We start from the raw sequence: 14,060 nt of genomic DNA on the forward strand, positions 1-14,060 counted from the left end.
TTACTATTGATAGGGTTGGATATATATAGTTATATAGTTGGGAGTACATTGGATTTTTAATAGTTTCTGGGAGAATGGATCAGCTAATGCCAATGACAAGAGGACTGCTTGTGTTTTGTAAAAGTAATTAACTTTTCCAAATCACCAGGGTTGTGTTTAGCACACCATTAAATGTAAGTTCCAATTCATTTTTCCAAAATGTTTTGTTTTGTACTTTGTGTTTAAATTTTGTTTTCTGAGGCCTCAGAATATTCCATATCAGTTTTTTATAGCCTCTGGAGGGCTATCTGTGGTCTGGAGATGTATTTTGCTGTAGTTGTCTATGGGAGCATTTTTAGTAGCCCAATTGTTGTCTGGTTGTTTGATAGGGGGTGAAATCGTCTCTGCAGCCTGATTTCTTTTCTGTCTATGCCTGGAAGGCTTCTCTACTGCGAGCCTGTGGTAGGCAAGCTCCGTGGATTAAAGGATGGTGCTAATGAGGCCAAGGCCAGAACTTGAGTCCCTCAGTGGGCCATTAATGATCTTCTTTCCCACAGTCCGACTGTACCCCTTTCTCCAGCCCACCCACAGGCAGATGCATGCCCTAGGTCACAAGGGATGGGGCAGGGACTAGAGGAGTGTAAATCTGGCCCTCAGTGGGACAAACATCTCCAAGTTCAAGCCTGCCCAATAGGAAGTGAATCCCAAGCTCCATCTTTGCATGCAGAAGACAGCCCATTGGCAACATACAGGGCTGCATTTAATCATACTCTAATGGCCTGGAAGTAGGACCAGTTTTCTGTCTATTCCTTGTGAGAATTCTACCCTACAGATAATTGCATTTTTTTTATGAGTTCTGGTTAATTCACAGTACAGACTGTATCTAATGTCTAGCACTTTAAGGAATATTGTAAAGAGAAAACAGGAAAAGTAGAAGAGCCAAAGGATTACTAATAGAACATAAAACAATATTTTATTTTTAAATATATTTGAATCTGTCTAAGAATAATCTGTCTAATAATAAGCCTAAATCACAACCAACTGGTAGGTGTTTAAAATTGTCTTCTAATTAAGTAAGATACCACTCTCAGTGTGAGTCTGAGTGTCTTATTGTGTTTGGTACCTAATACCTGCTACCTAATTCAGTTGCCTAGCTATAACCATCTGAGGACTCTAAAAAGAGAGGCTTCTCCCAAATCTTCCCACCCTCTCCCTCTCTCACAGAGTCCATAAGACTGTTCTATATTGATATTTGGCAAAACTAATACAATTATGTAAAGTTTAAAAATAAAATAAAATTAAAAAAAAAAAAAAAAAAAAGAGAGGCTTCTTCAAGACCTCAGCTCAGGGACAAGAATCTCAGCTCAGAGAATGGTTCAATTACACTGCCTGATGGCAAAGCAGAAACAAGGCTTTAAAAAGTTTTGTGTATGGCAGTCCTCTTTCCATTTCTAATATGTCTCAGTCAGACATAATGCACTGTGACCCGAAGTAGGGTTAGGGTTTGATATGCGTTTTTTGAATTAATAGACAAGTAAATTGAGTGCGTCCTAGAAAGCAATCCTTTCAGGAACCCAGCCTGGAGGCTTAATAAGACCCTAGTGGAGCATCAGGACTGAAAGGCTCTTGTGTTGTAACTGAGCAAGGTGTCCGTCTCTGCTGACTTGTGTTGTTCAGTTGCTAAATCGTGTCTGACTCTGTGACCCCATGGACTGCAGCATGCCAGACTTCCCTGTCCTTCAACATCTCCCTGAGTTTGCTCAAGCTCATGTTCGTTGTGCAGATGATGCCATCCAACCATCTCATCCTCCATCATCCCCTTTTCCTCCTGCCCTTAATCTCTCCCAGCATCAGGGTCTTTTCCAGTGAGTCGGCTCTTCACATCAAGTTGCCAAAGTATTGGAGCTTCAGCTTCACCATCAGTCCTTCCAATGAATATTCAGGGTTGGTTTTCTTTAGGACTGACTTATTTGATCTCCTTGCTGTCCAAGGGACTCTCAAGAGTCTTCTGACTCATGCCACATGTGAAATATTACCACATTGCTCTGGTTGATACTAACTGCATTGCCTTTGACCATATATTGGCTTGATCTTGTATATGAGAATTAACACACAATCATTTGTGGGGGCATACATTGGAAAGAATGTTCAGCCTTGTTGGAAAAGTGGAGGTCTAGAGGCGTTTACAACTCAGGATGAACACAGATAGGTACAGATGATCATTATGTGTGATTGGTGCAGAGTTTGGCAAGTGGTGGGGAAAAAATTCAAGAGAAGACTATTTCATGAGATGTAAAAATTATATTAAATTCAAATATCAGTGTCCATAAAAGAAGTTTTATGGCACACAGCTACACTCATTTGTTCCCAAATCATCTGTAGCTCCATTTGTGTTACAGTGACAGAATTGAGACTGTGCAAACCACCAAACCAAAAATATTCTTATCTGGCTCTTTACAGTTTGCTGACCCCTGCTCTGACTAGTCAGGTAGGAAAAAGTGCACATATAAGCTTTTCTCTGATGGTGAGTGTTAAATTATGAACCCTTTCTCTTTTTGCCCTCTAAAGCACTGAGTGCTCAATGGCTCAGTCATGTCTGAGTCTTTGTGACCCCATGAACTGTAGCCTACCAGACTCCTCTGTCCATGGGATTTTCCAGGCAGGAACAGTGGAGTGGGTTGCTATTTCCTTCTCCAAAAACATTGAGTAGGTACTGTATTTACTGAGCTCTCATCTTGTGTTCGGAACTTTCTGGGGCCGATGTATCACCTAATCCTCATTCAGAGTATAGAAACCACTCCAAATTCAAGATCTTTGAAGATCATCATGGATATGAGATCCATTCATGGGACAGTGATGCCTCAGAAACTAGTAAACACATAGCTACAGTATATTGATAGTCTTCCAAATTGTGTGTAGATGGATATCTTGCAAAAGCCATTTTTTATAAATCTATTACTTCCCAAGATTTAACTAAGGCTGAGTAAGCTTTCAGTTCAAGTGAGGGTAAATGATTCACAATATTATTTAGTTTGCATATTTTCTTCTCTAAAGGTTCATCTCCTCCCTCCCTATTTCTCAACCACTTGTTTAATTTCTTTTTAATAACTTCATGGTTGTAAGCTTCTTTCATCACCATAGGGAGAGGGTGGTACATGTTAATTATACTAAATACAAAGGAGAAATTAAGTATATGCTTAGTGAATATAAGCACATAATGTACCTGGATACACTAATGACTTTACCTTGAAGCATTCAGTATTACCTCTGAGGATAAGAATCAAAATTGTGCATTCTTAAGATCAGTGATCAGGACAAGAGATACTGGTATACTTATCAGTCAATTGGAACCATGCCAGTATCAAAGCTTGATTAGTATGTTCAAACTGTGCCTCTTTAATGTGTCAGAGAGACTTTCACTTGTATGTGAACATTCTGCAGCAATTATCTTCAAGCTTCGTTGTGGAAATAAGGCCTGAGAGATGTACAGATTTCTTTTACCATATGTGACTTATCACATACATTTTTTAAAAAAACACATTTCTGTTATTAAGACATATGTGATAGTACACTTCTGCAAATGTGAATTGCTTTTGGCTAAAAGCCATGCACTAATAAGTTGAGTTGAATCTAACCGAGGTTGACATCTGTTACCAAAAGAGAGAGAGAAGGGGGTGGAAGGAGAAGCAGTTATCAAGCGTAAAATTCTTCCTTGCATTTACACGTTAACAAAGTTAAACAACGTGATGGTTGTCTTTCACAAATCAGGATCTGAATCCACTCTGCTTAGGAAATTACAGCTTTATTTAGGAACCTATCCATCTTACAGATACGGTGATTTCATTATTGAAAATGACAAATGGCCACGAAGATTTTCCTGACCATGATGTGTGTACATTATTCATTTATTCATCCAATGAATATTTATTGAGGATCTCCAGCATTCCGGGAACTGTGATAGATGCTGAGGGAATTAAAAATAAATCTGACACAGGTCTTACCCTCGAGGAGTTTAGAGTCCACGAGGAGAGATAGAATCAGTTTGTAAAGAACTGAATACAAGATAGAGAGAGGTTTGCTAAGCGGGGGACAGATAAAGTACATGGGAAGCTCTCAAGACAGAAGTGCTTCCAGTTATTACTATTGAAGAAGCTGGGGGAGGGGAGCAGAGGAAGAGACATTAGCACCAGGACTTCAGAGAGTGCTGGCTTGAGAAACTGGTGCTGAGGTGGCAGACAGTAAAGGGACCGGCTGGAAACTGAGGCTCCAAAGAAATGATGGCTTAGGGCCCTCAGAGCTTATCCAGATAAAAGAATGAGCTTGGTAGAGTTGGACAGCATTGAAGACCTCTACCTTTTTACTGTGACTCATCATTAGTCCACTAGTTAGTTATCAAGCATAAACGAACCACCCTTGGACCTGGGGTCTAATCCTGAACCTAACACTAGCTCATAGTATGAGACTGGATATGTCCCTTCCTTGCTACAGACCTCAGCGACATTATTTATATGGTTCTTCCACCTCTTGAACATTAGCCAAAGCTTGAAATTGTGTTTTACAGTGATGTTTATTTGAGGAAATACTTGATGTTAGTTTCATGGAGATGCATACAAGCACATGCGTTATAAACATTACACATACAATACATGTGTTTATACACACACATGGACATATACACATAAAACTTTTTCTGTTAATTTCTGCCTTATGCATTCATGAAATGAGGGGCAAACCACATTGTTTAAGTTTTAAAGGAATATGTTAAATTAATATAGCTTCAAGGATGTTGGGTTGAGCCTCTTAGATGAGCCCTATAAACAAAGGTGATTTTGTGATTGGAGTCCATATCTCTGTGGTCGTCTTGGACACACACATCACAGACATGCAGAACATCCCCCTCTCTGGATGGTAAGGCCTTGGATTCTGCACTGTGTTCTGCTGAGTCAGGTGGGATTATTTTCCTTAGGAACAAAAGGCTCCAGCACCACGGGGCTTTGGCAGACATTGCACCATCCCCTTCCTGGACTGCCTTGTGAATACTGCAGCCTCAGAGAGGTCCTGAGTTGGCCAACTTATCTTTGCCTTACCCAAGTTTTCCCAATTGTGTTGGAGCAGAGGGCACTTTTATCCAGCACCATGTTTCATGGGACACAGAATCAGATGCTTTGGTCCATGTGAAATAAAAGGACCACATGGAGGCCTGGCCTCTGTAGGTAGTTTGAGAAACCTAGGACCTAAAAATTGGTATCCAGTCTCTAACAGGAGTATTCAAGATGAGCAGATTATTGAAAAAGTCAACCACAGAAGAGAAAGAAATCCCCCAGGTCTGAAATGATAGACTACTTCCTGTGTCTTTTACAAGTGTCATACTCTCAATGATTTTTATCACTTGTAGGTGTCCTGAGGAGCAGTTCTCAGTGATGGTCAGGGACATTAAAGGTTGGGTCCCTCTGAATGAAATCCCTGAAGCCAGAAGTCTTCAGTGTGCTCTCTATGATGTCAACTAAAGTATAGTCGACCTCTAATCAGCTCTGGCCATTTTAAGGGTAGTTAAAGGGAAATGAAAGTGAAAGTCGATCAGTTGTGTCTGATTCTTTGCGACCCCATGAACTGTAGTCCATGGAATTCTCCAGGCTAGAATACTGGAGTGGGTAGCCTTTCCCTTCTCCATGGGATCTTCCCAACCCAGGGATCAAACCCAGGTCTCCCGTGTTGCAGGTGGATTCTTTACCAGCTGAGCCACAAGGGAAGCCCAAGAATACTGGAGTGGGTAGCCTATCCCTTCTCCAGCTGATCTTCCTGACCCAGGAATCAAACTGGGGTCTCCTGCATTGCAGGCGAATTCTTTACTGACTGAGCTATCAAGGAAAGATAACAATAAAACCTTTTTCTAAACAGCTCTGTAAAATAAATGGTGCTCTCTATGTTATCCAGATAGCTATAATTGGAGGCAGAAGGTTCTAGCAGTCATCTTGACAGCTAATGAAACTTGAGCAGATTTCTGGACACCCACCTTCTCCTTGGTGGTTGGAATTGCATCACCTAGGCCATCTCAGAGGAGACAGATGAGATCCAGAGAGCTGAATGCCCAGAACCCTGACATTTCAGCAGCTCGCTCCATATTGAACCCACCACCTTGTTCTCATCACCTACTGGCACCCACATGGTCACTTTCAATACCTATAAATCTGTTGCTGACTTTAAAAGTCTTACTATCTAACTTTGGTAAGAGTTTGGTTTCTGAGAATATGGCAAGAAATGCTTCAAAAATTAATGACTCAGCACAGTTACAGGGACTTTAACCATCATAAGAAAGAGTTTCTGCAACACTTCAGGCTTGCTGCTTTGTCTCATTATCAGCACTCATCTTTCTAAGAGTTTGGTGAGAACCTTTTTTTTCTTTAAGTGGTGAATTGATACTAAGAACCATGACAATAACATAGAAATAGAAAGCATAGAAATAAAAGCACCCATTTTTTGGTGCAGCACAGTGGCCTCAAACTAGCCAGCCAAGGTACAATCAAACCATTTTTAAAGGAAATTCAGCCACATTTTAAGGGACAACATTCGCAAAACACGTCGCCATCCAATAATTCATAAAGTATCATATATTTTCTAACTCTGAGCTTATTAGCATTTGCTGCTTAGACAAGAATGGATGAGTTTGTTTAATTTATGCACAGAAGTCAACTCAGTCTTTGTTTTTAATTTATGTTGACTCTGCTGGGTCTTCATTGCTGCTTGGGCTTTTCTCTAGTTGCGGTGAGCAGGGGCTACTCATTGTGGTGGCTTCTTGTGTTTCAGAGCATGAGCTCTAGGGCACGTGGGATTTAGTAGTTGCAGCATGAGGGCTCAGTAGTTGCAGCTCCCGGGCTCTAGAGCACAGGCTCAATAGTTGTGGTGCATGGGCTTAGTTGCTCTGCTACATGTGCAATCTTCCCGGATCAGAGATCAAACCCATGTTTCCTGCATTGGCAGACAGATTCTTTAGCACTCAGCCAGAAGGGAAGCCCCAACTCAGTTTTTGAGATGTAAGAGTTATACCTAGAATTTTAACATTACCATTCAGCCATCTTTCAGAAAACTGTTGAAAACTCAGAAGCTCATGGCTGGTCTGCTCAAGATTCCAACAAATCATGTCAGGTGTTCTTTTACAATCATGAATTGTGCAACTATTCTGTGCCAGGCTCCGTTGATAGGGAAAGGAGTTAAGGAAAGTCTCTGCCAGGAAAGTCGGTGCTCTCTGGGAGGAAATGGACCATCGTCACCATATAGAATACACAGGCTCTGCAACTGAAGCATCCTCAGAGATTGGGATGCAGGAATCCCAGTGAACAGTGGGGGTGAAACCATTCAGAAGAGAACAACACTTGCAAAATGCATGACAACAGAAAAGCACATGCGTGTTTTGAGCAGCATCTGGGAGGTCAAGGCAGCTAAGGAGAGAAGGTGTATATCACAGGAGCAGGAAACACCAAGTTTACCAGAAATATCACACTGCCAAAGACTGGGGCCCCACTTTGGGCATGGAGAGGATAGTAGCACAGTAGACACAATTAAGAAAATGCTAAAAGGATTCTTTAGTTCTAGAAAGTTAAAGGTGGGAATTAGTTAGGAATGGATTATAAGGCACCCTTTTAAAAATGTTTGCAGAGAAATAGACATCAAATCTTTCTGATTACATCAGGCTAATCCTTCTATGTAAATCTGAGCTCCTGCAGGGCATCTCTGAGCCTCCAGCTGTTCCCTTGTGTCTTTACTGACCCTGGATTGTTTTTTACATTTGAAAAAAAATTTCACACGGTGCCTTTCACATTATTCAAACATGTAGACTACAATGAAACTTAGTGTTGTTGGTAGGCACAACACATAACCATATTATTCTAGCTTCATTTTCTGAATCTGTTCTACAAATATAAAAATTCTTTCTGAATGTATTTTTATCAATCTACAAATACAAGCACAGTGGTGAAGTGGTGAAGTGAAAGTCACTTAGTCGTGTCTGACTCTTTGCACAGTAGGGCTATTTTTGTTTCTAGAGAAATGACACATGCCCCCTTGGTAACATGCACAGGGCTCCGGACACTAAATCTATCTTCCATCTACCACAGCACACATTCAAAATCAGGAGCCAGGGGTCATAAGTTATTTAGTTGACTACCAGATTGGGGAGACTGAGAACAGAGGAATGACTTACTTTGACCCTGGAATGAAATAAGAAACACATAGTTTCTACTTTATTAAAGCTTTTGCCTAAACCAACAGCAGTTATGTAGAGAGTCAACATTAAAAAAAAAAAAGGTAAAATCACTCTTCCACAGGAAAATGTTTCCATTTGTAGAATTTACAGCATGGCAGTAGATTGCGTGACATTATGATCCAGTTTTTACATGCACATACATTTATACACTCTGTACATCCATCTACCCTCATGGTCCATGGTAAGTAAATCCGAGACAGAATCATTGCTGGTGATGCTGCAGATCTCTTCTTCAGTGTCCATTCCTCTGTCCTCACCACCCCCTAATATTTTGACTGCTTTCCTCCTTCTCTTAGTCCCACATTCCCATATGTGGGGTTCAAGTAGTCAGAAAAGTATTTCAGAAAACTCATGGCATTTTGCTTATTTTGTTAGCAGCTTCAGGGAGTGAATGGCTGTCTACCTCCATGGCAGTCCTTTGAGTTACTGACAGGGAAGCCCTGAACAATCAGGGAGCTCCTCCACACCCATTGGTCTCTGTGTAATCAAATCCTACAATGAGAGTGTCCAGGAATCGGCTAATAACAGCATCTCCCTGGAGAAGCACACCCTATTCATCTCTCTGCCACCAGCTGGAGATGTGTATTACTACCCATATTGGCTAAGTGAAAGGTAAATTGCCCTCAAAACAAGATGTGTGGGTTTACTAAGCAAATTAGACCAGCTGGCACTTGCTTTGAAGATCTCTGTAGATTTGTATATACTCTCTCTGAACACATACATTCATTCATATATAATTTAAGCCCCACCTACTTCTGAAGATGAATTTGATGTGATTGAAACAAGATTGTAGGGGAGGACATTTAAAAGATACAGGAAGAATCTACTATTTCCTAGTACAGAAACATCTGTGTTCATATGTGATGCAACTAGAAAATGATACATGTTTTTAAATCCACCCAAATGAGGTCTATCCTGCAATCACAAAGCTAAGCACTACTGGGCCCATCTGCAGTGACATCATGGTGGCACAGAGACAGTGGGAAGATCCTCTTGGGGAGTTCCACCATGAACATGAGGCTCTGCTGCTGGTCCTTAGTGATGAGTGGCAGACCTTTGAATTGGGGTTGAAGTTTTGAAAACTAATCCAGGACAATGATTTAGAGTCATGGGTGTTGAAAAAGTGGTTAATCAAGACAATGAGGGCTTCCCAGGTGGCTCAGTGGTAAAGAATCAACCTGCAATACAGGAGATTCAGGTTCAATCCCTGGGTCAGGAAGATCCCCTGGAGCAGGAAATGGCGACCCACTCCTGTAGAGGAGCCTGACAGGCTAGAGTCCGTGGGATCACAAAGAGTCAAGCAGGATTGAGCGACTAAACAAAAAGAAACTTAGTACCTCAGCAGTCCCTGCATCCAGTGCAAGTGTAAACTCGCTCAGTCATGTCCAACTCTTTGTAAGCTGGCATACAGTAGGAGCTCAGTATTTGTTGAATCAATGAGTGCAGGTGTCTACAGATATGATTTTGAACTTTTACTCTCGTGGTTCATGAGTATGAGTTTAGTCTCACAGGAAGCCTGATTTTATACTGCCATTTGGACAATCACTGAATCCTTGTTAGTCCTCATGTGAGTTACTAACTTTTCCTAGAAAGCAAACCAGCTTTCTTTTAAAAGCATCAATATTCCATATAGGCTTAACGCTGAGGCATTTTAACTTTACTTGTCCTGTGTTTACAGAGCTAGAATTTTCCATCTAAGATGAAGTTTCTGGTCTCTACCCACCCTACTCAGGATATAGTCCTGCTTTGGATTTTGAAGGGAATGTGTGGTGGGGGAAATGAAGGAGCTTCCATGGTGGCTCAGATGGTAAAGAATCCGCCTGCAATACAGGAGATGTGTGTTTGATCCCTGGGTCAGGAAGATCCCCTGGAGAAGGGAATGGCAACCCACTCCAGTATTCTTGCCTGGGGAATTCCATGGGCAGAAGAGCCTGGCGGGTACAGTTCATGGGGCTACAAAGAGTCAAACGTGACTGAGTGAAAACAGAGAGGTCATTCAGTTAACAGCTGACAACACGTGATAGTTCTGATTTTTTGAAAGGCCATCTTGATGCTCAGAAACTAGCAGGATGGGACACCCACATGCTTGTCCTTGTCCTTAGTGCTGGGAAATCTGAGAAACGTCTGATCTCCGTTCCTCCTCCCCGACACACTTCACCATCACAGCATGAAGAAGCCTTTGGTCACTGTTCCCATTGGATGATAGTCCCAAAGTGAGCATCTCTTAGGGAGCTGGGCTTTAAGCCACAAGGGTTTAGACAATAACTCTGTGGAGCAGTGAAACGAAACAAGCCTACTTTAATCTCATATTATTTTCATGAATATGGAAGTAATTAAATTCTTTGGTCACATCTCAGTGGATGGAGTTTAAAAAACAAATTCCTCACTGAATATCGATGTGTCTGAAAGAAACTAAAAAACAAGACCGTGTTTTCAGGAAATAACACTGCTTCAAGGTTCATTTTGCTTCATATAGCATTTCCTAGGATTGAATTGCCTGATCTCCTCCCTCGGGGATTGCTCTTATGCTTGCAAAAATCGAGGCTGATTTTATTGGAAAATCATCGCTGGATGAGGAATGTACTCCAGAGGAAACTTTGCATGGGACGAACTGGTTTCTGGTGCCTGTGGCATGTTATCCAGGCCGCTGCTGTGTGAGTTTCCAATCTTTCATCTTTCTGTTCATTCAGGCAGCACATTCATTAGCAATCCTTCCAGCAGGGTGAAAGGACCAGACAGATTAAGGAAATTTACTTTGAATTGTTTTGGGAACTTATTGACTAACAGGTCAGTAATCAAATTCTAGCTTTTAACATACGCATTAAGTATTTGACTCGTCGTGGCAGGACTCCCTGTAGTTTCTACTTCATCGGCTGATCGTAAAAGCAATTCGGCACAGAGATCTAGGACTCGTTGCAGATCTGGGATGGATGACAGGGCAGAATTATGGAAGGGGGATGGTGACACCAGCAGTGAAGCTCTCACTCTACCTTAGTAGGCATGGCTCATCCATCAGTCATTTCCTGCTTGTTGACGTTTTTAATTATAAAGAGAATCCAGAGTTATCTTGACAGAACAGTGCAGCCCAACTGAACAGGAGACCCCAATTCAGAAATGTAGCTCAGCTCCCAAACTCCAGCAAGGGCAAACTGAAAACAGTATAGACAGGATACATTGAACATCCAGGGTGGAGGAGAGGAAGGGGGAAACTGATGGAGAAGCCACACATCTTTCAAGGTTCTGGTAACCTTGGGTTGACATTGCTTCTGCAGACTGAAGAAAAGGTACTCAGAAGCTTATTTGATTCATGAATATTGGGGAGTTGGTTGGGGGGAGACAGAAAGGATAGTTATATGAACAAGAGCAGGAGACAGAACAGAGTGGATGCTCAAAGTATATACTGCATCTTAACCCTTGAACTTCTTAGGCAAAATCTATATTAGGAAGAAGACAACAGCAACTTGTGTAGCTGTTCAAAGTCTCTCTGCTTAGCACTGATCAGAGTACAAGAAAACTTGATCAGACTCGGTTTAAAATAATTCAGACATTAAGTGTAAGAGCCAAAATGTCAGTCTGTGCTGACTGGTTGGGGCCATTCTTTTATGAATTTTGTGCCCAGATTATTACTAAGATTTACTTTAACCAAGAGAGGGAATGTAAAACAATTCCCAGGACCCAGCAGTCACAGAAAGCTCTTTTAACTACTGACGTAGGTGACATATGGCTTAATACTTGGGTTTTCAGCAATCAAGAAGCAGCCCTGTGCAATATCTCCAGAGCGCAGTCCCCAGTGGGCATAACGGAGATGATTAGATATATTGAGTTCTTTGTGTCATTCAAAGAAAGCAGAATCTCATACACGTCGGTGTTAGCTTCCTCTCACTTCATTTCAATTTTCAATAACCAGTGTCATCACATGTAACAGTTTCTTCATAATGAAACTTCATGTCGAATTGGATTTGTCTTTCAAATGAAAGCACATTTTGAAAGATTCTGAAACCTGATCCTTGAAAGATTTTTTACTGCTACAAAAATCTTCAATATACCTCGTTCCCCAAACAAGAATAAAAGCAGCAAATAAATAATAAAAACAAAATGTCTGTGTTTGAAAAAAAAAAAAAAACTTCTATGTCTGAAGTGCTCTGATTAATCAAAATAATTTGATTAATGAAACTACCACATGTAGAGAGAATGTTTTTCAAGGAGTTAGAAGAGTGTTGATACCCTGATCCAGAAACAATGCCACACATAATCTAATCCTTCTTCCATGATTTAGGAAGACCATGCAAGATCATCACAATGAACAGTTCTCATTGTGCCATTTGCATGGGAATCCTGCTTGCTCAGATTTCTAGATGCGTACTTACTTGTGCGTGCGTGTGTGTGTGTGTGTGTGTGTGTGTGCGTGCTCAGTCACTCAGTTGTGTCCCACTCTTTGCAATCCCATGGACTGTAGCCCACCAGGCTCCTCTGTCCATGGAATTTTCCAGGCAAGAATACTGCATGGGTTGCCTTTTTCTACTCCAGGGGATCTTCCCAACCCAGGGATCAAACCTATGTCTCCTACATCTCTTGCATTGGCGGATTCTTTACCACTGAACCACCTAGGAAGTGCAGCCACGATGGAGAACAGTATGGAGGTTCCTTAAAAAAATAAAATAAAATAAAATAAAGGGCTTCCCTGGTGGTCCAGTGGTTAAGAATCTGTCTTGCAGTGCCGAGGACACTAGGTCAATTCCTGATTCAGGAAGATCCCACATGCCTCGGAGCAACTAAGCCCCTGCTACTGAGCCCATGTGCTGCAACTACTGAAGCCCTTACACCCTAGACCCTGGGCTCGAAAACAACAGAAACCACCATGGTTAGAAGCCTGACCATTGCAACTAGAGAAGGCCTGTGCACAGCAAAGAAGACCCAGCACAGACAGAAATAAAAATAAGTAAATAAATAAAACACTGCCTTTATAAAAACAAAAAAAGTAACTACCTTTTAGATCCTGCAGTCCTACTCCTGGGAATATACCCAGACAAAACCATAATTCAAAAAGATACATGCACCCCAATGTTCATTGCAGCAGTATTCACAATAGCCAAGACATGGAAGCCACCTAAGTGCCCATCAACAGATGGATGGATAAAGAAGATGTGATGTATGTACAATTGACTCTGAACAGCAGAAGGTTTGGGGCTCCCATCACGACTCCATGCAGTCAGAATCCAGGTATAACTACAGTCAAATTCAACCAACTGTGCATCATGTAGTACATGTTTAGTGGGGAAAATAATCCACATATAAGTGGCCCCATGCAGTTCCAACCCATGTTGTTCAAGGGTCAACATTATATCTGATGGAATCTTATTCAGCCACACGAAAAAGAAAAAAATCATGTCACTTTTGACAATATGGGTGAAACTTGAGGTCATTATGCTAATGAAATAAGACAGAGAAAGTCAAATACGGTATGATCTCACTTATATGTGGAATCTAAAAAAAAAAACTAAAACAAAAAAAACAAAAAAAAACAAACAAAACCTCATAGAAACAGAGAGTAAATAAGCAGCTGCCAGAGGAGGCAGGTGCAGGGGAAATGGGTGAAGGTGATCAAAGAGTACAGACTTCTAGTTTTAAGCTGAATGAGTTCTGGGGATGTACTGTACAGCATGGTGACTGTAGTTAACAATGCTATACTGAATAGACGAAAGTTGCTAAGAGAGTAGATCTTAAAAGTTATCACCACACAGACCAAAAAAAAGAGAAAAGGTAATTATTTGAGGTGATGGATATGTTAACTAACCTTATTGTGGTATATTGCAATATAATA

At 41.2% G+C, this 14,060-nt stretch overlaps 1 protein-coding gene across 11 annotated transcripts in view; it reads left to right on the top strand.

The window, feature by feature from the left end:
- AFF2 (AF4/FMR2 family member 2) overlaps positions 1 to 14,060 on the top strand; it is a 539,621-nt gene that overhangs the window by 437,731 nt on the left and 87,830 nt on the right. The gene's annotated exons all lie outside the window — the stretch shown is intronic.

This window comes from Bubalus bubalis, chromosome X, assembly GCF_019923935.1.
Source record: "Bubalus bubalis isolate 160015118507 breed Murrah chromosome X, NDDB_SH_1, whole genome shotgun sequence".
NCBI lineage: Eukaryota > Metazoa > Chordata > Mammalia > Artiodactyla > Bovidae > Bubalus > Bubalus bubalis.